Source organism: Phascolarctos cinereus, unplaced genomic scaffold (assembly GCF_003287225.1).
Source record: "Phascolarctos cinereus isolate Bilbo 61053 unplaced genomic scaffold, phaCin_HiC Scaffold_726;HRSCAF=1367, whole genome shotgun sequence".
Taxonomy (NCBI): domain Eukaryota; kingdom Metazoa; phylum Chordata; class Mammalia; order Diprotodontia; family Phascolarctidae; genus Phascolarctos; species Phascolarctos cinereus.
In genome coordinates, this window is record NW_027556098.1 from 296270976 (window position 1) to 296295631 (window position 24656).

Below are 24656 nucleotides of genomic sequence, written 5' to 3' on the forward strand. Positions count from 1 at the left end.
GTCATAATTCTAATACCTTGCTTCTGTTAATTATTTCCTCTATATCCTGTATATAGCTGGTTTTTATAAATTTGTTTGCATGTTGTTCCCCTCCCCCAATTAAACTGTAAGCTTCTTGAGGCAAGGACTTTTATACTTTTTATATCCACAGTGCTTAGCATAGTCCCTGGAACAAAGTAAGCGCTTAATAAATATTTTTGATTGACTTGGATCTATAAATATTTTATTCATTCTACAATTATTTTAAATGGGTTCCTATTCTTATAAATCTGCCAGAAAAGATGAGTCTCTTGGATAATGGAAGCCAGATCCATTAGAGAATTCTTAAGGAAATGATCTCCTATCATTCTTGGGAATCTGGAATTCCACATCTCCTTCCCATGTTTCTATGTGGGCAGTTGTTTGTGCCTGGGATGCATTCTTCTCTCATATTCACCTCTTTGGATACCTGACTTCCTTCAAATCCCTCCTTGAATGCCATTTCCTATGGCAAGTCTCTTCTGATTCTCATTGGTTATTACTATTCTCCCTCTCCTTGTGTTTTCTGTTTGATTTTCCATTCTTATTTTTCACTTCTATTTCAATAGAATGTGACTTAATTGAAGACAGGAATTATTTGGCATTTTGCCTGTGGTTCAAGCAAGTGGCTCATACAAAGCAGGTGGCTGATAAAAAAAAATAACATAAGAAAAGATAACTATTTATATGGAATATATGTAGGGCATAGTTTATGTTAGGCCAGACATACATATTCTGCTTCTTTTCCAGAAACAGCTTTTGTTATGATTATGAAGCAGCCAACTCCATTGCAGCAATAAGAGTTGAGAAGAATCACTGTGCCTGGATATCCTGTCAAAGTTTGCATCTTCACTCCACGGAACAATAAAAGAACATCACAATAAGCTGTCTGAAGATGTTCTGGAGAGGTTACTCAATTCCTTGATCCAAAAGCCCAGACACATTAATGTCCTTTGTGGGACCTATGGAAAATAGATGACCCCTTGCTCATTCTGTTTTAAAAATGTTATTATATTATAATATATGTAAAAAAAATTAAGAGAAGATTTGGGAAACAGAATCATTTTATTTTATCCTCTTCTGGTAAGTGGTTGACCAACAAAAGGCATATCAAAAGTCTGGAACTCCTGTTGCTCACTGGCTGGTAATAAGTCCTTTATGAAGACTAGTTTACATTAGCCAAATATCCACTATCTCACTTCATTGATCAGTGAATCAAAGAAAAAAAAGGCACCACATCACACCAATCAGACTGGCTAATATGACAAAACAGGAAAATAATAAATGTTGAAGAGCATGTGCATACTGAATAAGGAAACTATGTAATTGACTCTTGAGTACAGAACTACCTAGGATCACTTTGCTTAGTACCCATTCTTGCTTGTGTAAAACAGTTGCAGTTTTTCAGGAAGGTAGGGGTCGTTACTCCATATCTGATAGATGAACAATTTGCATGCATCAGGGCCCTTCTGAATAATATAGTCGACAAGAATTTGTGCTTTACTCATGATTGTCAAATTTTCATTCACTTCTTCTATTTCTTCTTGGTTCAGCATGTTTTTTTTGAAACATGTCATCCAAGAGGCCATTGATTATACTCTTGTCCACTGATTCCACAAACTGCTTCCTTCTGTCTTTCAGGATCTGTACAGCTAGAACAGCAAAGAATACTCCTTTAGTCATGAATTTATGAAAAAGACACACCCTCAGCTTGAATTCAAAGAAGTGTACAACTGGATAGGATCTGAAAGGTCAGACAGTTCATACCTTACTTGAGTGCCTAAATCTTGTCTAGGTCAGAGAAGTGTAGAGAAAATAACATTTAATTTTTAGTCAAACAATTTGGATTTGAACAGATGCTATGAGATTTACTACCAGTGTGACCTCAAGCAAGTTATTTCACCTCTCTGGGCCTCAGTTTCCTCAGCTGTAAAGTGAAGCATCATGGGATCATAGATCTAGAGCATGTCTCTAATAAAGCCCTTTCACTTTATAAATGATGAAACAGGCTCAGAAATATTAAGTAAGATGACTAAGAGCAAACAGGTAGTAAGGTGCAAAGCTAGGACATTGAAGCCCAAAGAAGCAAAATTCTCAGAACATTGCCTGGCACATAATCGGTGCTTTATCAAAGTCTACTGAATTGAAGTGTGCTGCCCAAGGTCCCACAACTAGTAAACAGAAAAAACAGGAAGAAGATTCTGTAATTTAAAAAAAGATACAGCAACATTTATTTGAATTATTCCAATAATTCAAGTAATAATATCTGTTATGTTTGTAATCTTTTTTAGTAATTATATAAATAGCTGTCAGAATTTTGACATACAGAAGACAATAAGTTATCAAATTCAGGAACTCAATAAGAGGATAATTTGTTTTGTATAAGGACCTGGATATAATTTGTATTTGAATCTGTACTATTCCTTTGTGAGTAAAGAAAACACATAATCTTAGTGATCATAATTTAAAGAAACATTTTAAATCTAAATAATTTGACTCTCAAAATAATGACTTTTACTTAACATTAAATTCTTAGTAACAAAATGCAAAGATTCAAGCAAGAGTTTGATTTAAAATTATTAGCTACATATGTTAAAATGTAAGCAGTATGTTCCAAAATTGAGAAACATATTCATGAGAACTTAGAAAGCAATAAAAATAGGTAGAATCAGATAAGAACCATAAAATAGCCAAAAGTAACAAAAATAAAGGCCCAATTTTTCCCAAACCCTCTGAAACTTTGAAGATCAAGCTTACTTTTAGAGAAGAGATGAAAAGATGAGCCATTCTCCTTGCTTTTCAGAGTGGCGGATTATGGGTGTGAATGTTTGCAAATACTGTTAGACTTCATTGAAATTGTGGGTGATTGGTTTTGCTGAATTGTTTCTCTTTTTTTTACCTTATAGGGAATGGGTCATAGTGAATGGCAGAAAGGCAGAAAACATAGAGAACTTTATATGTGTGTATATCTCTATCTCTATCTCTATCTCTATCTCTATCTCTATCTCTATCTCTATCTCTATCTCTATCTCTATCTCTATCTCTATCTCTATCTCTATCTCTATCTATATCTATATCTATCTATATCTATATCTATATCTATATCTATATCTATATCTATACACATACACACATATATGTGTATATGTGTATGTACACACATATACATATATACACATAGACACACGTATATAATATGTGTATGTATGAATGTTTAGAAAATCATATGTATACAACTTTTATTATTTATATATATATATATATATAAAACTTTTAAAATATTAAGTTTCTCCTTGTCCTTCCATCTTATCTACCACAAACAGAAGAAAAAAAGGTTTAGAGTCCTTTGCCCACAGTACCAGGACCCATAGACTTAGGCTAAATAACTACAGAGGTGAGGTAAGGCAGCATCCAGCTCTCCTCTCTAGACCATCATTTCATAAACCTTGCTCTCCACAGAGGTCTCTGAAACTAACCAATGTTTTCCCAAGAGTTTTCTCCCCAACAATACGGCCTCACAGAACTTCTACTCATGATTCTCTGAGCTTCCAGAACTTGTGTCCATAATGACAGCAACTGAATTCTTTCTTTGTGATCATGGTATATAGATAGATAGATAGATAGATAGATAGATAGATAGATAGATAGATAGATAGATAGATACACACACACACACACACACACACACACACACACACACACATATATATATATACATATATGGAAATTAAGTTGATCACATTATTTCACAATACAATGAAGAGATTGTGTTTGTCTAACTGATTCAACATTTTCTTTAATGAAGTGGAAAATCCCATCCTTCTTGCTGTGCAGTTCAAATATAGAGAGGAGCAAAATTATGAATGACACATATTCAGTAGCTTCTCCCTTGATTCAGAAGCCAAGAACTGACATTCTTTGTGCTCATCTGCTAGTACCTTCCTCTATGAGGAAATACGGTGAATAAATAATTTTTAAAAAGTTGAGTTGAGAAAATATGGACACACTAATGCAGAAACAGATCAACATTTCACATATTTTGTATTTGAATATCTTCTAATTATAGATTTTTCATAAGAGAAAGTGGTGGAACAAAGTGAGCAAAAAGCAAAGGAATTTAGTGGATTTTGGAAATGGCAATAATTTAGGGGCTTGGAGGAGTTTGGACTACTGAGGTAAGTCTAAGCGGTTTTTTTTTTGAGGAAAGAAATATGATGAAATTTGGTAGAAAATAAGGAAAATTTGAAGGAATGCAATATCTAGGCCTGGATACTAATCCATATTCTCCTAAATAGAAACAGAATAATGATCAAGAAAAAATAAGTAATACAGAAAATGGATAAGGAGGTTAAAAGATTGACTTTAAAAGCTAAGTAATTCCTTATAAAGGAAAAGTGGGAGACAAGACACTTGGAAAGAAAAGACCAAGCAATCAATAAGTACAAAAATTAGAGAATAACTTCTGATAGGTTAGACCAAGTAATGAAACTGATAGGAAGTTAATGTAAAGATTAAAAGAAGATGGGTGGGGCCACAGAGCTGTTGAGAATAAGGAAAGGAAGTTAAATGGGGTTGCAAATGGGAAGCAATAAACGATGATCAAAGTTTTAACTAGGTGCTTAGGAATGAGGTATACATACCTAAAGTATTTTTTTTAAATCATAGATGAAAACCTTAGGTAAACTGTATAGTGACATTCATTTAAAGTGTAATATTTCTATTACTGCTATACTTGAATAATTGAAAATCCTGTTTCAAGTGGAAGCTAGTTCCCTTACTCCTGAGAGAAGACGATGAAAGGACTCAAAGAAAAACTCTCCAAACTCCAGTTTGTTAGGGAGAATGAAGTGATCTTAAATGAAAAATAGATTAGAATTAACTGAACAAAAAAAATGGTATAAAATAGAAGAATGATAACTTGGTCCATCTAAGTATACTACAGAGTGAAAAAGTTGCACAGAGGAAAAAGGGAAGCAATAAAACAAATGTAAAATTACATCTTAAAAGCAAGTTTGAGGCTCTTAGAAAAAAGAAAGAAAAGGAAATGCTTTGCCATATATTGAATAGAACAATGCAGTAGAGCCACTGAAGCTATTTACTAAGAGGTCACCCAATAAATGTCACTAGGATTAGAGAAAAGAATTAGAGAATTAGACAAAAAATTAGAGTAATTCGTGATTTCTTGCTCAAGGATACAGAGACAGCAATTTGTCAACCTGATAAAAATGCATGTGTCTATTGACTTCCAGGACATATATTCTCCCTGTATTAGATCATGAGCTCTGCAAGGGCAGTGACTTATTTTTTTTTTTGCCTTCCTTTGTATCTCCAGCACTTAAAGTTGTATCTTGCACAAAGTAGGGGCTCAATAAATGCTTATTGAATGACTCATAATAGAGAACTTCACATGAGCAAAAGGATGAAAACTACCTTGGGTGGTTCATATGACAGTCTCTGTTATGAAGTTAGGAGGAATCTGATAAGCAACTTGTTCCTTAATGTGATAGAATTTTTTATAATTAAAATCTCCTATATAGTGTTACTTTAAAAATATTTGGCAATAGATTAGCTGGAAATAGTTTATCCTATAATGTGAAATGCTTAGAATAAATAGCCCTTGTATAAAATATAATACTAAATGATTGAAATTATAAATTGAGGTTCTTTATAATGTTGTTTGGGAAATAGATTCAGATGTTTTATTATTATTAATTATATGGATCAGAAACCCTGAGAGAGGATTATACTGGGAGAAGGAGAAAGGGAGGGGTGGAATGGGGTAAATTATCTCACATAAAACAGACAAAAAAAGTCTTTTGCAGTGGAAGAGAACCAAGGGAAGGTGGGAGGGAATCTTATTCTCATAGGATTTAGCTTAAGGAGGGAATAACATACACACTCAATTGGATATGGAAATCTATCTCACCCTACAGGAAAATGGGGGTGGGGGTGGGGAAGGAGACAAGTGAGCAAGGGGATGATAGAGGGGAGGGCAGATTGGGGGAGAAGCTACACTTCTGAGGAGGAACAGAGTCAAAAGAAAGAATAGAATAAATGGGGGGTGGAATAGGATTAAGGGAAATATACTTAGTTTTTCACAACATGATTAGTATGGAAGTGTTTTTGCATAATTACATATGTATAATCTGTATCAAGTTGCTTGCCTTCTCAATGAAGGTGGGAGGAAGGGACAAAATTTGGAACCCAAAATTTTTAAAACACGTGTTAAAAAAATTGTTTTCACATGCAACTGGGAAATAAGAAATACAGAAAATGGAGTATAAAAATCTATCCTGCCATAGAAAATAGAAAGGGAAGGAGATAAGCTGGGAGGGGGAAGAGATAGAAGGGAGGGCAGATTAGGGAAAGTAGTATTCAGAATGCATGCCATCTTGGGATGGGGGAATGGATGAGATGTGGAGAAAATTTGGAACTCAAAATCTTGTGGAAGTGAATGTTGAAAGCTAAAAACAAATAAATAAAATAAAATAAAATAAAATAAAATAAAATAAAATAAAATAAAATAAAGAAATATAAAAAATTTAAAAATAAAGGACTAAGACAAATTTATAAGAATATAAGTCATGCCCCAAAGGATAAATGGTCAAAAAATATGAATAGGTAGTTCTTAGAGGAAGAAAGTAAAGCTATCTCCAGTCATATGAAAAAAAGTTCTAAAAAAACCCAATTATTATTTATCTTTCAAACAATTCAGGAACATCCCAATGTAATTCTATGATCTATTAGGATTCCACATTGTTTTCTGCTTCATTTATTGTTGATTAATTTTCTTTCATATTGAGTCAATCTAGAAATCATATTTGTTGTTATAGTTCACTTTTTCCACTTATACTCAAGGTCTTTATTGGAATTTTCTTTCTCCTAAGATCTTTGTTCATTTCAATATTTTTTCCACTGTTATGTTGCCTTATTGATCACTTTTAAGTCCTCCTCTGTAGACTTGTTTCCTGGGAGGTGGTTCTCAAAGCTGACAAAATAAAAAATACTAGAAAATAGTTGAATCATTAAAAAAAAAAACTTCTAGGTGAGAGCAATAAAGATCTAATTTGTTCTGATCACTTTGTAATTATAATGATGGAAGTTTGCCTCAAAGATTAGTTGAGAAAATGCATATTCTTCGTAAAGATGAAGATCTATAGCTGTTGGAAAACTACCTTATTTTCAGATTCTGTGAATGTTATTTTAATTGGGCTGCTTTTTTTTGCTCCTCTACCTAAGAAACTACAGAGTTCATAGAAACTGCTTTCTTGCTCTAGAAATTAGTTTCCTCCCAAGGACTTTCTTAAACTTAACTCTCCACACAGCTCTCTATGATTTCCATGCTACACCCAATACCTTCTCCAAGGGTTTGCTCCCTAATAGCACTGTTGCCGAGTGACCAGCCATGACATCATCAGTTTAGCCACTCCTACAAGACAGATGAAAATAACACAGATAAAAGTATTGTGTGACTCATGTAGTTTGGTTAAAGCTGGCATATATATATTCCAGGAAAATATTACTACATCATATGGTTTGGCAAAGAAACAAGGAACTAAGCTCTACTTATCTGAACTAAGTAATGTTATTTTTGAAAACTGGAAAAACTTTTCCTGTTTGCTGGACTGGGCAAAACCTATACAGAATAATGAAATTCTCATCTGTGTCTATAAATGGCACATTATGGACAAACACCTCCAAAATCAAAAGCCAGAATTTGTTATATCTAATTTCTATCTCTTAGGACCTTTAACTATGAGGAATCATATGTGAGGAGAAAAAAATCAAAATATTTTGACACAAAAAAGGATGTTTCAAGACAGAGGAAGTTCAGCTTTTGATATATTACATGTTTACTTACCTTCATATGTGTTCTAATTCTGGCTTTTTTAGGAGGAGATTACAGGTGAAAAGAGAAGGACATAAATTAAAGATAAAGAAATCATGAACATAATTTGCAAAGATTTCAACTCATGAAGTAGGTCAGAATTTAAATTTGGGGATAAGAAATTGGAAAAATTGAGACAAATAGACCTTTAGAGAGGAATAATCTTCAGATACTGGTTGAAATTTTACTTCTAGAATAAAAGAAAATAAAGATTAAGAATATTTGAAGAAGATATAATAGAATTATGTATATTAAACTGAAAGGTATTAAGTAGGTTCAAGAAATAAAAACAGATAGTTGACAAGCTAATCAAGGTGATTAAAGAAAGAAAATAAAAGTAATAAAGGGCAAAAAACAAAAACAAAACAAAGAAAACAACAAAAAAAACAAACCTGAGAATAGAATGGTGTTTAGGGAAAATTATTAAAATGAGGAGATAAGTATAAGCCTGAAGAGGAGATGGATGTTACCAGGAGTGGTTGCAAATGTAGAGTTGAGTGTGCTTCTCAAATTATTAAGAAGTGATAATTTCTATAGATAAACAAACATAAAACACCTAAAATATAGGAAAAATACCTAAGTGTTTATGTTAACCATATTGTTAATATGGCTAATAAACACTCATAAGTTGTTCTTGTTTTGTTTTTAAGGTTGAATATCCCAATCAGTATGAAAAGTAGGATGAAAAGTAAGACTTTTTCTATGGTGATTTGAAATGTGTAGAATTTTTTTTTTATTTTATGCCACAGCTGAATGGCTATTATCTGTATTCAAAGACTTATGTCTTTTCTTGAAGATAAGGTGAAAGAACTTAAAGAGTTCTCCATATTCCATGTTGTTAGAGAGAATAAAGAGTTCCTAAAAGAAATGAAAGTGAGCTGCTGTTGTTTTTTTTTTGTAAACAGAATGAAAGATAGAGAATGAATGAATAAACAAACAAACAAACAAATGCATAATAAAAATAAAGAATCTGGCATGGAGCAGGGTAGATGGCTCTTGAGAAGCTATTTTAGGAAAAAAGAGCATTACACAGAGGAAAAATAGAAGGAAAAGAACAAGTATAAAGTGAAAGTCTAAAAAACAAATTTCAAGATCTTTCAGAAATAGTGGAAAAATAAATTAATGTAGGCACATAAAAAATATTCTTATGGGTGGCTATATGAGTCAGTGGATTGAGTGCCAGGCCTGAAGCTAGGAAGATGTTATTTTCATGAATTCAAATCCAGCATCACACACTAAATAGTTATGTTACCCTGGGAAAGTCACTTAACCCTGTTTACCTCAGTTCCTCATCTGCACAATGAGCTGGAGAAGGAAATGGCAAACCACTCAGCATCTTTGCCATAAAAACCTCAATGGGGTCACAAAGAGTTGGACACAGATGAAACAACTGAAAAGCAACAACATACTTATATAGGAAAGAAAGAAATGTGTGTTAATGTTCACTTTGAGCTAGCTACTGTGCTTAAGCACTAGGGATATAAATACAGCAAGAAAAAACAATCCCCATTCTTAAGAAGCTTCCATTCTAATGGGAGATGATAACACACAAAGGAGAGTTAAAAAAAACTTGGGAAAAGGTGTGGATAAAATTATTTAGCTTGGGTACAAAAAAATTAGAGTCCAGAGAAAGTCAGAAACAGTACCAAGAGGAGAATAAAGTCAGGCCAACCTGGGACTCTTCACAAACAGAAATAGATGGGACAGATTTTATGAAAGGAGATTTCACGTTTAGTAGTCTGTCCATATGGTAGAATGGATAGAATGTTCCAGAGCAAGGAGGCTCAAGCTGCAGAAAAACAAAACAAAACAAAACTATATGATGGGACAGCAGTAAAGGCTGCTTTGAAGTCCAGGAAAAGGTAGTATTGAGCTTAAGGATTTTATACATAATATTGTATATTTTATATATGTGTTTTGGTATTATTGATTTATTCATATGCAATTTATATGTTATTATATTTATTAATATATCTCTATTTCCAGTAGATATTATATATATATATACACACACACACACACATATATATATATATATATATATATACATATATATATATATATATACACACACACACATATATATATACACACACATATATATATATATACACACACACAAATATTTTTATGTACATAAATTTAGGGATGTTATGTGGTCAAGACATGTGTGGAGGCACATATATGTATGAAACATGTGTAGCCAGCACTCACATATGGATGGACATGCATTCAGTGATTCATATGAAGGATCAGTCATGTATAACTAAGGCATATATATGGAGGGTAATGAATGCAGGAAAAGAATATGGGATACAGGAGGTTTACTCCCTCAGGTAATATGTGTGCTCAAAGTAAGCATATTTTGGGATGTATATTTTGTGAACATATGTGACCAAAGCATATATGTGGAAAGGGAGACTCATTCTCATGATTTAATCATGTTGCATGGCCCTAAGACTCCGTGATTATAGGTCTCCACTCTTTATTTTTACTTTTACTATAATAACATGTCTTCTGACTATAAATTAATTGCCTTTATAGTATATAATTTTCTTTCCAATATTCTATGTGTCTCTGAATTTTAGGTGCCAATAGTGTAACAAGTAAAGCAAAGATATAATTAATAGAAAAATGAAATCACAAAGTTTGTTAAGTATTTTAAGGTACTGTATATGTGCCAAAAATACTTTTCGTGGATCAGGGTTTAGATCATTTTAGACCAGTAAGTCTTTTTTGAGAAAATGAGACTTTAAAAGCAAATTAAAGGCTTAAAGAAACTTGCATCCTCAATATGATGGATGCAAAGAATAAAGACATGAAATTTCAATATTGTCAGGCTGAGCTCCTGATGTTGGGGTATGTATTCAAAAAATCCAGATATGCAGAAACACCAGGCTATTGGTACTAAATGGAAGAAAAGGTAAGATTGAGTTAGAAGTGGGGCAGGTAAAGAGAAAGGCAAGAAGTGAAATTTGATAGCATAGATACAAAAAATTGTATTTGAGCAGAGAGAGATGATACTCTTCTTTAGGACTGTGGGTGAAGTTGGAGACAGAAAATAGCAGCAGTTACAATAAGAAGAATATTCAATAGCGTGAAAAATCAAAGCTGGTAAATTAACCTGCTCAACCTCACATCCCATACCCAGGAATTCATGTAGATAAAATGAACTAAAATTTATTCAGAAATTAAGCCCTAATTGCCTCTTATGATTATAAATGCTCTTCATTGTCACATAACCATATGCATCTGCCTCTGCCCAATAAATAAATCACAAATTGATAATTACCAAATTAGTGAAGAGTCACCAGGAAAGTTAGTAGCAGACGTCTGGGGAGAAACAAGTTACTGTTTATGATCCCAAACTCTCTATAGTACTACTCCCTCTATCCATAGAAAGATTCTCTATTAATCACAATGGAAAATATGTTAAGGAGTTGATTGACTTTTCACAGTTAAATAAATATGTCAAAATAAACTTTTCTTTGTAGGTAGATGAATAAGCATTGCACAATCATTACTTGAAGAGGATACTCCTTTAAATGTCACTGAGTCTGCAAATCTTAGGGCTAGTCTGGTGGAAATGCAAAAGTGATTATCAGGCAACATGAGTTTTTCTTAACTGTCAGGATCAGATAATGGAATCTTTAAGGACTACAAATTCTTTGTCCCTTCTGCTCTTTCAACACCTGATAATCTCTCTCTCTCTCTCTCTCTCTCTCTCTCTCTCTCTCTCTCTCTCTCTCTCTGTGTGTGTGTGTGTGTGTGTTTGTCTGTCTGTCTGTCTCTCTCTCACACTTGAATTTAGAGATAGTATTTCACTGCCTGTTTTAATAAAATATTCTAAATTTGAAACTTTAGGTTTAATAAATGATACAGTAAAATGATCAGAGTATCCTCTCATAAACTAGGTCTTTTCCTGCCTAAAATATTGTCTAGGACATACTTGGTGCTTAATAAGTGCTTGTTGACTAATAATTCAAATGACTAGAAATTTAAAAAATTCTATGGGATATTAATAAAGAAAAGAAACAATTTTAAGAGAAGGACACAGTAATAACTTTGCTTTCTAATGCACAACTGAAAAACTCTAACATTAAGCCTACATTTGCACCAATGGCATTTTTGGTAAAAAAAAAATGTCTGAAAAGAGGAAATGACTAAAACATTTTGAAAAGTTCATATAGACATTGAGTGAATTGAGAAAAAACAAAAAGAACAATAATAACAGTCATGAGGCTATTATTGGTGCTGAAGGAAGAGAGGGGGTTTTGACAGGAATATCTATGGAAACAAAAGAAATGCTAAGGTTTCATGTAAAAGACAAGAATACTGATGATACATAACCTGAATTAAATTTCTTTGTTATTTAGCAGAGGGTCAATCTTTTAACCTGTTTTGGTCTTTCTTCCTATGTAAAATTTACCTATATAAAATGTGGATCATTTACATGAATATTGAGGTAATCATTAATATATACATATGTATATGTTTATATTTATATATTTATGTTTTATATATGTATTTATATTATATATATATATATTTGTGTATGTGTATATATATGTATTTGTTTATTAAGATTACCCATCATATTCATATGTCCTCTGATTATAATCCACATTTATCTTTTTTAGTTTCTTCAATACCAAACACATTTCTATTCTCTTTTGTATCTTCTGTTCATTATCCTTGGCTGTATAAAAATTGGTGTTGATGCTTATGCTCTCAAACCCTAAATTATCAGCTCCTTGTACTCTGTAACTGCAGTGATTCATTTCTACTTCATAAAATCCAAGTACCAACACAAACTTACCCATTGTTCTTGTCATCAGCTTCCAAATACATAAGGCTCCAATCTTTTAAATAAGGTTATGCGTTAAGACAAAGAAGGCATGCTTATTAAGTTCACAGATGACGCCATTTAAAGAGAAATAGATAATACAATAAATGGAATATTTCGGATCATTGCCTAGAAAAGAAAATTTAAAAAAAAATAACAGGGTTTGTCCTAAAATCTGCATTTGATATCCTCTGAGCCAAGAAATATATACCATAATATTCAAAGACTTCAAGAGGAACATATGACCAGGATTGAAAGGGGAAAAAATATGGCAAAATGTGGTTTAATGACAAAAATGAAAGAAGTCAAAGGCTTAGAGACACAAAGATGTCTTATTCTTCAAAAGGAGAGTAAGAAGGTACTGGATATTGGAAAGCATTAGACCTCAAAAAAGAGGAAATTGAATATATCTTAACTGACATGATTTTGGTTACTGATGTAGAAGTCATTACAGAATCACCTCTGTGTTTGCAATAAGACTATAGAATAGAGAAATAATAAAAATAATAGTAATAATATTTAATAAGAAAGAGTGAATACAAAAAGACTAAATGAAATTCAGCTCCCACTTGATTTCTTTAAAGAAATGTTGAGAAAATGATAAATACATGAAGATAAAGACATTGACCTTGGTTGTCCATATTTCTTGGAGAATGTTGATTGATGTAAAGCAATTGATTCAATTAGGAGACCAAAGGAGTACAGAAACCACTTCATCAAGAAAATAATTTATCTCCTTGCAAAGTAAAGACTCGTGGAAGACAAATGTAATATGGTTTTATGGCATGTATTCATTTGGATAACATTATACAGATGGCAGAAGCTTGTGGTTAGTATCAATTCAGAAAATGGTACAGCAGTGGAAGGAGAAAAGAGCCTACCATAGTGTGGCATGTTACTCAAATAGTCAAGTTAATAATCATTTGAGTGCCACTTATTATGTTCTAGACAGTGTACTAAGCACTGTGAAAGAAAATGCAAGTATAAAGACAGTCCCCAGTCTTCTAGCTTTAATTCAATGTGGGTTGAGAACACATATATTGAAATTGAAATTAAGGGTTGAGGAGAGTAAAGAAAGTCAGGAAAATTGAGAGAAGTTTTTAAAGGAATAAAGACATGGATTACCACCAGACATTCACCTTAGATCAGAAGCTCTGAGGGGAATACAACAATAAAAGGAAAGAATAGAACGGGCAAAGGATACTTCTAATATGTCAAGTCTAGTGGTAGTAGTTGGGGCAGCTACATGGCATAGTGGATAGAGCACCAGACCTGAAGTCAGGTTGACCTGAGTTCCAGTCTGGCCTCAGGTATTTGCTATCTGTGTGACTATCTACATAACTTGTGGGCAAGTCACTTAACCATTGTTTGCCTCAGTTTCCTCATCTGTAATATTATCTGGAAAAGGAAATGACAAACCACTCTAGCATCTTTGCAAAGAAAATCTCAATTTGGGGATCATGAAGAGTGAGAAACAACAAAAACGATAGTGGTAGAATAGACTTTTAGATGAGGAGGATTTTGTAACATGGTAGAGAAAGTTTGGAGAGTGAGGGTTGTATCTTGGTGAAGAAACAAGCCAAATTATCTCAAATATTTATAGATAAAATTTGGAGGAGGAAAACAAATGGAAGAAAATGAAATAGATTTCCAAGATTTCCTTAGCTATGTGTCCATTATTAATGATGATTTTAAAAAATTATTTCTGTTCTAAGACATCAGTGCCCAATGTGAAGAAATGGAAATGATATTTCAAATAAGGTCAAGGGCATTTTGGGGAAATTTTCCACATGGGAATTGTTTTGCTTACCTATTCATACTTGTTAAACTACAGAGTAAAACATTATGTTGAAATTCATGTGTCATAATACATGTAGCTCTGTTCATATAACACTTCATAAGTTCAAGAGGAAGAGATAGTAACATGAGGCAAATGAGTGACAGGAGATGAGAAAGTAGGGAGAAGAGGGAGCTCTCAGCAAATACACTCATTTTTTTCTATAAAATATGAATCAAGGTTCTCAGCTGAGAGAGGGGGAATCATAGGAGGTTTTTAAAGGGATGAAAAGGTTTGGAAGAATTGCTGTGCAAAGCAAGATAGTGAGTTGATGATGTATGTATAGTAGGATTTTCTAGCAAGAGTGAGGATCCCATTGAGGTTTTATAACATAAAGGTGGAACCAATCATGATGTTTGCATGATTGCCTCTAAATCAGCTCTGTAGAATATGTGTAGCAATGAAGGCAGCACATGGTAGGATCCAAAGCTGATTGCCCCTAGCGGGGCAGAGCCAAGATGGCAGAATGAAAGCAGTGATTTGCTGAAGATCTCCCCCAAACCCCTCCAAATACCTATAAAAATGGCTTCTAACAAATTCTAAAGCAGCAGAATCAACAAAAAGACAGAGTGAAACACATTTCTAGCACAAGACAACCTGGATGGTTGATTAGAAAGGTCTATTGTGCCGAGTGGGGAGAGGAACACAGTTTTGCTTGGGCACACAGGCAAAACCGGCCTCAGCAAACCTGGAGCAAGCCTCAGAGGACTGAATTACAGGCAGCTGTGGCAGTTTCCAGACTTCTCAATCCACAAATGCCAAAGAAAACTTTGCAGGTTGGTAGGAAAAGTCTGCGACTGCAGTGAGAGACAAGCTTGGTCCCAGACCAACTGCCATCATGGGCTCTTGGTGGCTGCTTCTGGAGCTTCAGGCCCACAGACTGAGGGACAATTGAGTGGCTAATCAGAGTGGGATTTCAGGGATCTCTTTGCTGTTACAGGACTTTCTTGCTTTGCCTGTGCTTCAATCTGGGTCACAATTCTGGGTGGCGATCTAGAGGCAAGAGGCAGTGATGGCATAGTGAAGCTTTTAGTGTTGGTAAAGAGTTAATCCTACTCATAGTTCCAAGACAGAAAAGAGTGCTTGTGGTCATTCATAGACCAGGGCATAGGCCAGAAAAGGAGTAAACACCTTGCCCCTTATCATACCACCTTAGAAGAACTGAAAATTTACAGGTACCTAGAAGTATGTCTGAAAACAGCTGCACAAAATTTCTGAAGCATGGGACAGTACATTCTCCACAGTGGAAGCAGATCCCTACCATAACAAACAGTTTATAACTCAAGTAATTGGCTGGCATCACGAGCAAACATAGGTGCAAAAAATGTCAGATGATAGAATCTTTCTTTGTTGACAACCAGAAGAAAACAACAAAGTCAAAGCTCCTACATCCAAAGCCTCCAAGGAAGATATGAATCAGTCCCTGGCCATGGAAGAGGTCAAAAAGGAGTTTGAGAAATAAGCAAGAGAAGTAGAGGAAAAACTGGGAAGAGAAATGAGAGTGATGCAAGAAAAACATGAAAAACAAATAAACAGCTTGCCAAAGGAGACTCAAAAAAATACTGAAGAAAATAACACCTTAAAAAATAGTCTAACCAAATGGCAAAAGAGGTCCAAAAAGCCAATGAGGAGAAAAATGCCCTAAAAAGAAAAATTGGCCAAATGAAAAAAGAAGTCCAAAAGACTACTGAAGAAAATACTTCCTTCAAAATTACAATGGAGTAGTTGGAAGATAGTGATTTTATGAGAAATCAAGACACTGTAAAACAAATCCAAAAGAACAAAAAAATAGAAAACAATGCGAAATATCTCATTGGAAAAACAGCTGACCTGGAAAATAGATCCAGGAGAGACAATTTAAAAATTATTGGAGTATCTGAAAGCCATGATCAATAAAACAAAAAAACCTAGACATCATCTTTCAAGAAATTATCAAGGAAAACTGCCCTGATATTTTATAACCAGAGGGCAAAATAGATATTGAAAGAATCCACTGATCACCTCCTGAAAGAGATCCCCAAAGGAAAACTCAGGAATGTTGTAGCCAAGTTCCAGACTTCCCTGGTCAAGGAGAAAATATTGCAAGCAGTCAGAACGAAACAATTCAAGTATTGTGGAAACACAATCAGAATAACACAACAATTAACAGCTACTACATTAAGGGACCAGAGGGGTTGGAATATAATATTCCAGAGGGCAAAGGAGATAGGATTACAACCAAGAATCACCTACCCAGCAAAACTGAGTATAATCCTTCTGGGGAAAATGGATATTCAGTGAAATAGAGGACTTATAAACATTCCTGATGAAAAGACCAGAGCTGAATAGAAAATTTGACTTTCAAATACATACTTCTGAAGAGAAGTATGAAGAGGTAAACAGGAAAGAGAAATCATAAGAGACTTATTGAGTTTGAACTTTTTACATTCCTGCATGGAAAGATGACATTTGTAAGTCATGGGACCTTTGTAAGTATTAGGGCAGTTGGAGGGAAAAATTATACATGTATACACACACACACACAAACATACATACATACATACATACATACATACATACATACATACGTACATAGAGGGCACAGGGAAGTAAAAGAAGGCACATGGAGAGGTAAAAGTCAATAAATTATTTTAAGATAAGGAGTTTTTGAAACCTCAGATATAGAGGTAGTACTTTTGTGGGTGATGGCAAGACCAAGGGTATCACTGTTTGCATGGAAGATAAATCATTGAAGGAATAAGGTCGGTAAAGAAGGTGGAGGTGGCATTTAGAAGAAGTAGTTTTACAACTCCCCTGCCTCAACCAGTGGGCTGAGATGAATGAAGTAAGGTGTAGCTGATATTGAGAACAGTGACTAGGAGTCTATGTCATCAGAGAGGAACCAGGTTTCCATGACAGCTAGGAAATATAAGGATTAGAGAGGAAAAGATTTGGGATAAAGATATTTGTTGTAAGATGCAGTTGATGATCTGGGTGGTATTCAGTTGGTAAGAAAGTTGAGGAGGATAGCAATAAGGAATGAAGCAGTAGAGTTTGTAGAATGTGGTTTGAATGAAGAAAAACAGGGGTTCAGTATCACTGTAATGTGTGGTATATAACTCAATATGAGACTGTTCTTCATTGAATGCATGTCAGCACTCCTTTTCCAACAGGAGATGAGGTGGTCTGGAGAGGTATGCAGTAAGAAATGGGAGGCACACAGTCAGAAGGTCAAATGGCAGGTCCATTTCCCTATTCCTTTTGCCCTCTGAAAAACTGGAGATTAGGCAGGAAATTGTACAGCAGGAAACAGAAATCAAATCTGGATTGCAGGAGATGAAAGTCTCATTTCCCACTGGCACTCCTCTTCTTATTCCCTCAAGGGACAAACACAGAAGGTGATAGAAGGCTTGAGTTCAAGGGGAAAGTTAATCATTTTCCCACTGGATGTTCTTCAGTTGGGAGATCAGGTAGGTAGCCAGCCTTGTACTGGCACAGATGAAAGTCATTGTACAGGCCTCTAGCAGCTTCCCTCAGGGAACATGGGTGGCAGGATATGAGAAGTAACTGACAGAGGTAGTTCTCACACTCCTTCTCACCTAATGCTGGAGAGCAGCCCAGCACAATAACAGCATTGTTATTAAAATAGTATAACGTCAACTTGGAAGGTCTTAGATGGAGTGCTCCTGGCATCTCTGCATAGGCTTGTGTGGTTAAATTTTTTATCAATGACATACAATGGTATAAATGGTAAGCTTCTCAAATTTACAAGTTATGATAAAGAATTTTCTGGAATGCATACTTTTCTAACATGTCAAAGGTCTTGTAGCTATGGGTACATCCACACCAATATCAATCAATAACTGTCCACATCTTAACAGACTCTTCTCCTAATGAGGAGAAGGATTTAGGATAAATCTTAGGAGAAAGGATAAGGATAACGTATTATTTAGGATAAGGATAACATATTACTCAATGGTCAACCTTCTGGTTATGAACCCCTCTGAACTTAGGTAGGCTGGTCCCTGGACCCCCAAAATATAACTGATCATCACTAAGCTCACAATCTAAGTTAGTTCTGTTTTCTTTTGTTTTGTTTTACCCAGCTTAGCAAAGCTTAAACACTGGAGCATGGCTTTCACCAATGCAGGGTCATATTCAAGCCATGACCAGGGATTGGATGAACACTCAAGTTGTATTACACATTGTCACTAAATCTACTAAATCTGAGCCAGAATGTTGCAAAGCTGAGAAAAATCATGAAATATTTCAATTGATTTCAATTTCCTTTTTTTATTATTATTCTTGTTTACAGGAAGAAATATATTCCTGCTCTGTCTTGACTCACGTTACTACAGTAGAAAGAATGACACTACAGAGAATGTAGGAGACTAATTCATAAGGAGGAAGCCGGTTATTATTCCATTAAAAGGGACTGAGAGCCTCATATACAATTGACTTAAGTTAAAATTCAACTGTAGAAAGGAAGTGGTCACAAATTATTGAAAAATGTACAATCATTTGACAAGGTGGGAGCAAGCAGTGTTTCTCTCTTAAATTGTCATTTTTCCTCAATCTAGATTTATATAGAAATAAGTAAATTGCAATGAATACGAGTTTTAACTACTAAAAATTAAAATTGTGCCTCACATTCCTAGCCTCTTGAAATTAGAAAGAGTCGATGATTAGTATTTTCCATTTATTCTCTTTTCTTGTGGCCAGAAAATAATCGTTATGACTATCTATCTGTACCAAAGAATTTCAAATAATTTGACTAGTGATACAATGCAAATAAAAGAATGAAATGAAATATGCAATTTTACATTTTATTAATGAAAATGCACTCCAGCCATGAAAATGGTTATACCTGTGAAAGTACATGGATCAAATATAATGAAGAAAACTAGTTCACATTTATAGAGTGCTTTAAAGTTTGAAAAGCACTTTATATAGGTTTGCTCACTTGAGGCCCACAAGAATTCTGTGAGGTAAATACTATTACTATCCTCAGCTTATAGATGAAGAATCTGAAGTTAAAGGAGGTAAAATTAATTTTCCACGTAATATATCTATGTCATGTCTGAGAAGGGAATCAAACTCAGTTCTTCCTGACTCCAGGTCCAGCACTATCTCAGAACTGACCAATGAGGAGACTGAGTACTAAAGAAGTTAAATGATTTGATCTTGTTCACAGAGTTAATAAGTTTCAAAGCTAGAATTTAAACTCAAGGCTTTATTGACTCCAAGCCAAAAATGTTTTCTGTTAAAAAAAAAAAAAGTATTATTGAAGGGGCAGAGCCAAGATGGCAGAGTGAAAGCAGTGACTTGCTTGAGCTCTTCCCCAAACCCCTTCAAATACTCATAAAAATGGCTCTAAACAAATTCTGAAGCAGCAGAACCCACAAAAAGACAGAGTGAAACAAATTTCCAGCCCAAGACAACCTGGATGATTGATCAGAAAGGTGTATCACACCGGGCTGGGAGCGCAGCACAGCACAGCGTGGGCGCACAGGCCGCAGCAAACCTGGAGCAGGCCTCAGAGGACTGAATCGCGGGCAGCTGTGGAGGTTCCCAGACTCCTCAATCCATGAATGCCAAAGACTACTTAGAAGGTCAGTGGGAAAAGTCTGTTTCTGTCGGTGGTCAGAGAGGAAGGCAAGGTTTCAGCTCCATTTCCCAAGAGCATGGCCCTGGGGGAGGGCAGCTGCTTCCCGAACTTCCAGCCCACAGACTGAGGGGGAATCCAGTGGCTGATCAGAGAGGGACTGCAGGGATCTCTTTGCCAGTGTGAGGCAGGAATCTCTTGCTTTGGCTGTGTGTGGATCTGGGTCACAGTTCTGGGCAGCAGTGCTGGGGTGAGGAGGAGTGTTGGTGTGGTGGAGCTTCTAGTGGCAGTGCAGAGAAACCCCTCCTCACAGTTATGGGACAGAAAGGAATACTTGTGCTCACAAGCCAGGTAAGGAGTAAACACCTCGTCCCTTATCATACCACCTTGGAAGAACTGAAAATTTACAGGTCCCTACAAGTATCTCTGAAAACAGCTACACAAACCCCTGAAGCTTGGGACAATACATTCTCCACATTGGAAGCAGACTTAACAAAGAGTTGAAAACTCAAGTAATTGGCTGGGATCACAAGCAAGCAGCACAAAAAGAGTCAGACTATATTATCTTACTTTGGTGAAAAGAAGATCAAAATATACAACCAGAAGAAGACAACAAAATCAAAGCTCCTACATCCAAAGCCTCCAAGAAAAATATGAATCAGTCCCAGGCCTTGGAAGAGCTCAAAAGGGATTTTGAGAAGCAAGTAAGGGAAGTAGAGGAAAAACTGGGAAGAGAAATGAGAGTGATGCAAAAAAATCATGAAAAACAAGTCAACAGCTTGCTAAAGGAGACCCAAAAAATACTGAAGAAAATAACACCTTAAAAAATAGCCTAACCCAAATGGCAAAAGAGGTCCAAAAAGCCAATGAGGAGAAAAATGCCCTAAAAAGAAAAATTGGCCAAATGGAAAAGGAAGTCCAAAAGATTACTGAAGAAAATACTTCCTTAAAAATTAGAATAGAGCAATTGGAAGATAGTGACTTTATGAGAAATCAAGACACTGTAAAACAAATCCAAAAGAATGAAAAATTAGAAAACAATGTGAAATATCTCATTGGAAAAACAACTGACCTGGAAAATAGATCCAGGAGAGAGAATTTAAAAATTATTGGACTATCTGAAAGCCATGATCAAAAAAGAGCCTAGACATCATCTTTCAAGAAATTATCAAGGAAAACTGCCCTGATATATTAGAACCAGAGGGCAAAATAGAAATTGAAAGAATCCACAGATCTCCTCCTGAAAGAGATCCCCAAAGGAAAACTCCTAGGAATATTGTAGCCAAATTCCAGAGTTCCCAGGTCAAGGAGAAAATATTACAAGCTGCCAGAAGGAAACAATTCAAGTACTGTGGAAACACAATCAGGATAACACAAGATTTAGCAGCTTCTACATTAAAGGACCGCAGGGCATGGAATATAATATTCCAGAGGGCAAAGGAGATAGGATTACAACCAAGAATCACCTACCCAGCAAAACTGAGTATAATCCTTCAGGGGAAAAAATGGTCATTCAGTGAAATAGAGGACTTTCAAGCATTCCTGATGAAAAGACCAGAGCTGAAAGAAAATTTGACTTTCAAATACAGGACTCAAGTGGAACATGAAGAGGTAAACAGGAAAGAGAAATCATAAGAGACTTATTAAGATTGAACTGTTTACATTCCTGCATGGAAAGATGATATTTGTAACTCATGAGACCTTTGTCAGTATTAGGGTAGTTGAAGGAAAAAAATTGTATGTATGTATGTATAGATAGATAGATAGATAGATAGATAGATAGATAGATAGATAGATAGATAGATAGAGGGCACAGGGTGAGTTGAAGATTAAGGGGTCATATCTGGAGAATAAAATTAAGGGATGAGAGAGGATGATACTTGGAGAAGAAAGGGAGAGGTAGAATGGGGTAAATTATCTCACAAAAAAAAAAACAGAAAGAAAAGTCTCTCACAGTGGAGAGGGAAAGGGAAGGTGAGAGGGAATGAGGGAATCTTATTCTCATAGGATTTGGCTTAAGGAGGGAATAACATACACATTCAATTGGGTATGGAAATCTGTCTTACCCTACAGGAAAATAGGGGGAGAAGGGGACAAGAGAGCAGGGGGATGATAGAGGGAGGGCAGATTGGGAAAGGGGTAATCAGAAGCAAATACTTCTGAGGAGGGACAGGGTCAAAAGAAAGAATAGAATAAATGGGAGGGCAGGATAGGATTAAGGGAAATAGAGTTAGTTTTTCACAACATGTCTACTATGGAAGTGTTTTGCATAACTGCACATGTACAACCTATATTGAGTTGCTTGCCTTTTCAATGAGGGTGGGTGGGGAGGGAGGAAGGGAGAAAATTTGGAACTCAAAGTTTTAAAAACACATGTTTAAAAAAATGTTTTCACATGCAGCTGGGAAATCAGAAATACAGGAAATGGGGTACCGAAGTCTATCCTGCTCTACAGGAAAATAGAAGGGGAAGGGGATAAGAGAAGGGAGGGGGAGAGATAGAAGAGAAGGCAGACCAGGGGAAGGGGTATTCAGAATGCATGCCGTCTTGGGGTGGGGGGAGGGATGAGAAATTTGGAACTCAAAAACTTGTGGAAGTGAAAACAAATAAAAACAAATAAACTCTAAAAAAATATAAAAATAAAAAGTATTATTTATAAGTACTATCTACTAAAGCATAAGATGTTATTTATTTCTGACACAGAAAGATAATTCATTGAAGAAATCACCTATTTTAAAATACTGAGTGTGCATTTTATGTATGTGTAATTTTGGCATGGATGTGACTCTTGCTTACTCTATAGACTGTGCCAGCAGAATATGGGCTTTTCCAAGGATGCAAAATGATTCAAATATGGATGCAGTGATTGTCTGTCATTTGCACTAGCCAAGGACTAGCCAAGCTGGAACCAGATAGTCTTATCACAGGTTTAGTTATATCATAATATATTTTCTAGATAGAGAATTTCACCAAAAAATAGAATGTAATAGAGAGGAGTACCTACAATAACGATTTTATAGAACCTTGCTTTATTGAAATATAAAAGTACACGTATACAAACACACAGAAATAAACACATGCATGCTTATAAATTACAACCACGGAGATATATGAAACTCATACATTGCAGTGTGGTATAGGAAAGGAAGGGTGCAATGGCTAAGCTGTGACACATTCTGCAAACCTATACAAAAATGTCTTCCACAGAAAGGACAGCAATTACTCATAGAGTTTGTAACTGTAACTAAGCAGTGGGAGATTACTAGTGATTTGAAAGTGCCTCAGGGAATTAAAACAAAGAATACAAGGAAATATACTGTGTAAGTATAAGGTGACAGAGAGATTGAGAAATTGTCATCTGTTACAGATGTTGATGTCACAGTAGTATCAAGGAGTCCATTGTTCACACTGCCTTGCATAAGTGTTTTGCAATTTTGGTGAAGTTCAGGTAGTTGTGTTACTGATGTTAATCTAATTTGATGGGAGTGATTAAAGAAAAGGAAAAAAAATAACATTATAACTAGTGAAACTGCCAACCAGTTATACACACATAAGAAATAGTTCCCCACCCCTTCCATCTGATAGATACAGATATACACACGTATGTGTGCATATATGTGTGTGTGTGTGTATGTGTATATATATTTATATACACACACATACATACACATATATATTCTAATGTGGATATATATATATATATATATATATATATATAATATATATATATATATATATATATATATATATATATATATATATGTATATGTTATGTGGGGAGAGAGAGAGAAAGGGAGGGAAAGACAGAAAATTTCCTTCTATTAGGAATATAGGGGACAAAGCATTATTCTGAGAAGGGGTCCCTAGGCTTTACCAGTACTAATGAGATCTATGACAGAAAAAAAGTGGTTAATAACATCAGCTATAGAGAAAAGATCACTAAAAATAAAATAAAATGCATTTGATGTTGTCCACAATAATAGAATAACATTTAAAGCAATATTTCATTTGAACTTTGGATATAGCATATGTTTGCTTGTTTCATCAGAATGGGAACAATAGACTGGATCATTAATCTGCCATGCAATCGGTAGAAAAGAAAAAGCAAAAATTGCCTGTCCATTTTCTGCATTCTGAAACTATCCAGAGAATAGGTGAATATTTTCCATTGAGTGATTTGTGATAGATCTGGAATAAAATAGTTGGTGTTGAGTACATTAATACTTAAATCAAGCTTTCTTCTACAGCTCAATTCCTAATAACTCAGAATCAGTCACTAAGGAAACAGTGACTATAATGGGTATTCTTGGTATATTAGATATGATGAGAAATATATGGTACTTTATTTTCATGAAAAGTAGTAATCATTCCTCCTTGACAATCTTCATCTATGATTTCCTCACATTGGTTCCAATATAAAATGCATTCACATTACCTCTTGGTATCTCTGTATTTTTCTCATTGTTAATTCGATGTGAGATGG

General features: G+C 34.9%; 1 protein-coding gene across 1 annotated transcript in view; it reads right to left on the reverse strand.

Annotated features, from left to right (window-relative positions):
• Positions 1-1484: 1484 nt before the first annotated feature.
• LOC110214950 (caspase-12-like) overlaps positions 1485-24656 on the reverse strand; it is a 57212-nt gene continuing 34040 nt past the window's right edge. The window contains exon 10 of the mRNA XM_078156838.1: positions 1485-1670. The gene's annotated coding sequence lies outside the window, so the exon portion shown is untranslated. The remainder of the gene's footprint in view (positions 1671-24656) is intronic.